The sequence below is a fragment of the Papio anubis genome, chromosome 8 (genome assembly GCF_008728515.1).
Source record: "Papio anubis isolate 15944 chromosome 8, Panubis1.0, whole genome shotgun sequence".
Taxonomy (NCBI): domain Eukaryota; kingdom Metazoa; phylum Chordata; class Mammalia; order Primates; family Cercopithecidae; genus Papio; species Papio anubis.
Window position 1 is genome coordinate 45,281,204 of NC_044983.1, and position 4,563 is coordinate 45,285,766.

Here is a 4,563-nt window from a genome sequence, read left to right on the forward strand (position 1 = left end):
CACAAATATATTCATTTTGATGAAATGTGATTTATCCATTTTTTTTATGTTTTGTTTTTGTACTTCAGATTTTATATCTAAAAAACTATTGCCTAATCCATGTTCATGAAGAACCATACCTATTTTTCTTCTACAAGTTTCAGTGATTCTTATATTTAGGTTTTTGATTCATTTTGAGTTAATTTTTCATTTCCTTTGACATATAGTGAAAAATTCATTCTATTGTATTTGAATATTAAGTTGTCCCAGCACCATTTGTTGAAGATACTTTCATTTATCTATTAAATGGCCTTGGCACGCATGTTGAAACTCAATTGACCATAAATATATTGGTTTATTGCTAGAATTTAAATTCCATTTTATTGACTTATATGTATATTTTCATACAATGTAGCTTACTATTAATTTTTAAATCAGAAAGTATGAATTCTCAAACTTTGTTCTTTTAAAGATTTTTTTTTTTTTTGGCTTTTCTAAGTTGCTCGTATTTCTATATATAAATTTTAGAATCAGCTTGCCAATTTTGTAAAAATGCAGCCACAAATTTGAAAGAGAGTTTATTGAATCCATAGAAAAATTTGGAGAGTATTGCCATTTTTTTGTTGTTGAAATGGAGTCTTACTCCGTAACCCAGACTGGAGTGCAGTGATCCACTCACTTCTGTCTCCCAAAGTACTGGGATTACAGGCGTGAGCCACCATGCCCAGCCTATTATTTCTCTTTTGACACACAGATATATTTCAAACTGTGTAAGCATTTGCATAATTGCTGTAACAATTTCACAGTTACTTATTATGAAGTTAATGTTAATTAATTTATTCTGCTATACCTATCTACATGATGCACCCAGCCAAGTATTGGCATCGTAATATTACGCTTTCCAATCAAAATGTCTTTGCATTTACTTACATCCTCTTACAATTTTTTCAGTGATGTTTTATAGGGATCAGTGTAAAAGACTGCTCTCATTGGTGGAATTGTTTTCTTTAAGTTTTGGATTGTGCATTGCAAGTGTTGAGAAAACAAAACTGATTTGGTATATATTGTTCTTGTGCCTTACAATTTAATTAGCTCTAATAAAATATTTTGTTGTTGATTACTTAGGAATTTTTTAAAATATACAATTATCTACATAAAGAAATAGTGTTAGTTCTTACTTTTTAGTCTGAATAGCTTTTATTTCATTGTCTTGCTTTCTTTCCCTGAATACAACCTTTAGCATAATGTGAATACAGAATCTGACAGTGGGTCATCTTGTCTTCTAGATTTTGGGAGGAAAGCTTAAAGTTATTAACCATTAAGTATAATGTTTCCTGTGAGGTTTTCATAGATGTCCTTTATCAGATGAGGAAGTTCCTTTTCATGAGTGTATCTATTATGAAGAAGTGATAGATTTTTGTCAAATAGTTTTTGTGTTTTTTGATCACATGCTTTATTGTTCTTTATTCCACTGATATGGTGCATTGCATTGATTGACTTTTGTATGTTGAACCTACATTGCATTCCTGGGAAGCATCCCGCTCTGTCATGGTATATAACTTCTTGTGTGTTGTTAAACTAGCTATTCTAGTTGAGGATATTGACGTCTATATTCGTGAAAGATATTGGTCTGTATTTTACTTTTCATGTAATTTCTTTGTCTGGCTTTGCTACTCAGACAATATTGACCTCAAAAAATAAGCTGTGAAGTGTTTCCTTCTCTTCTCTACTTTGGAGGATTTTGTGAAATATTGGTGTCAATTAATTAAACATTTGATGAAATTACCTTAAACATGCTGTACATGGTGACATGTGCCGGTAGTCCTAGCTACTTGGCAGACTGATGTGGGAATATCCCTTGAGCCCAGGGTTTTGATGCCAGCCTGAGTAACTTAGTGAGACACCCAAATAATTATTTATTTATGAGACCTCTAAAATAATAAATTAACTAATTAATTAAACAGTGAAAATGTCTGTCCATGTGCTTTCTGTTTAATTTTTTTGCTTATTAATTATTTTCAGTTGTTATGGGTCTGTTGGATTTTATATTCTTCTCTAGTTAGTTTCTGATATAGTTTGGCTCTGTATCCCCACTCAAATCTCATGTTGAGTTGTAATCCCCAGTGTTGGAGGAGGTGCTCAGTGGGAAGTGATTGAATCATAGGAGTGTAATTCCTCCTTGCTGTTTTTGTGATAGTGAGTGAGTTATCATGAGATCTGGTTGATTAAAAGTGTGTAGCACTTCCCCCTTCACTCTCTCTCTCTTGCTCCACCATGTGAAGATGTACCTGCTTCCCTTTCACTTTCCACCGTAATTGTAAATTTCCTGAGGCCTCTCCAGCCATGCTTCCTGTACACCGTGCAGAACTATTAGTCAATTAAATCTCTTTTCTTTATAAATTACCCAGTCTTAGGTAGTTCATTTAAGCAATGTGAAAATGGACTAATATTGTTTCTATTTTTCTAGGATATATTTTTACATCATCTAGGCTCTCTGATATGTTGGCATACAATTGTTCACTGTATTTGTTATAGGAACACAAGTTTATACGACCACTGTGTAGTGACAAATCAGTATACTGAGACAGCGGATGTGCAGCAGAGAAAGAGTTTAAGGATGTCTGGGTCGTTGAGTGAAGGGACAGGAAGGGACCCTCAAATCCATCTCCCTGAGCAGTTCTGGGCTGGGATTCTTGAGGGGACTGTGGAGGGCAAGGTGCTAGAAAATTGAGGTCTTTGATTGGTTGAAGTAAGGGGGATAAAATCATCAGGATGTGGAAACTGCGTTCTTTAGTGAGTCTGTTTCTCAGGGAGTTCGTCAGACCATCTGACTTCGAAACATCACTGATATGCAGGACGTGAATAAATATCTCAAATGGAAAACATAATATGTTTCCTAATGTTTACATTGCTATCTATAAAGAAGTTAAGGGGGTGAGAGGATCTGTATGATTCTGGGGCAGTAGGCAGTGAACAACCATGAAGAAGCATTATCTGAGAGCAGGCTAACTAATGATTAATGCAGAATGTGCTGCAAGCTTGGTTTATTTTTATTTATCACTCTTATTCCCTGCTTAATTGTATAAAGTTTATAGGGACAGTTCTATAGTCTCTTGTAATTTGTTTTTATTTCTGTAAGGTCAGTATTGACGTGCTTGATTCATTTCTGATATTAGTATTGAATATTCTCTGTTTCACTTAGTTGGTATAGTTAGTTGTTTGCTCTCTCAAAGAAAGTTCTCTGATTTAAATGACATTCTCTTTACTATTTATTTTAATTTATTTACAATGCAACATTCATCCTTTCTTCTCTTCTTTTTGCTTTAGGTCTAGTTTGCTTTTTTTATAGCTTTAAGGTGGAAGTTTAGGTTATCAATGTAAGATCTTTCTAGTTTTCAGTACATACGTTTATAGCAATAAACTGCTCTCTAAATGCTGTTTTAGCTGAATTTCTTAAGTTTTAACATGACATTTTTGTTTAAGTTTATCTCAAATTATTTTCTAATTTCCCCTGTGATTTTTCCTTTTTTTAAATTATTTTTTTGGTTATTTATGGGTGTGTTAATTATGACATATTTGTAAATTTTTCTATTTTTTAATTTTTTTCTACTTTTATTTCATTGTGGTTAGAGAAGATATTTTGTATCATTTTATTTATTTATTTATTTTTTACATGTAGTGATACTTGTTTTATGGCTGAACATATAGCTTTTATTGGGAAATATTCTATGTGCACTTGAGAAGAATGTGAGTTCTGCTGTTGTTAAGTGCTTGGTGGATTCATTTAAATACGTTGGTTAAATTTACTTGGTATATTATGTTTCAGGTCTTTTAGTTATTTCTTGATCTGCTGCATCATTTTCTATCATTACCAAAAGAGAAATATTGAAGTCACCAAATGTTATTGCTGAATTTCATTATTTTACTTGTTAATTATTTCAGTTTTTACTTTCTGTATTTGGGGTTGTGTTTGTAGTTGCATGTAAGTTTGCATTGGTTACATCTTGATTGATTGACATTATAATCATGATAAAATGATCTTCATTATATCTAGTAACAATTTATATTGTAAAGTATATTTTTCTTAAATTAGTACAGCCCTTCCAGCTCTCTTTTGTTTACTATTTGCAAGTTACATATTTTCCCTCAACTTATTTACAATCTACTTGTGATTTTGAACATAAATGTGACTCTTTTAAGCACCTAATATTTGGATGAGACTTTTTGTTCATTCTTCCAATTTCTACCTTTTTAATTGGAGTGTTTAAGCTATTTATTGATAATGAAATAGTGAAAAAATAAGATTCATGTCTGTCGTTTTATTACTTGTTTTCTATATGCCTTAGGACATTTTTTATTATTACATTCTTCTATTACTGCCTCATTTTGTGTGTCAGCCAAATTTTATCTGAAGTGACACCAACAAAATGCTATAGCAGACAGCTCCAAGATTCTATTCTTCCACAAAGGGGCTTTGAAAAACTTGCAGCTACTTTTAGAGTTAACTTGGTCAGAATCTGGAACACAGTCAGATGTTTAGAGCAACCAAACAAATGTCGCATCAAGAAAATGACATTTTAAAAA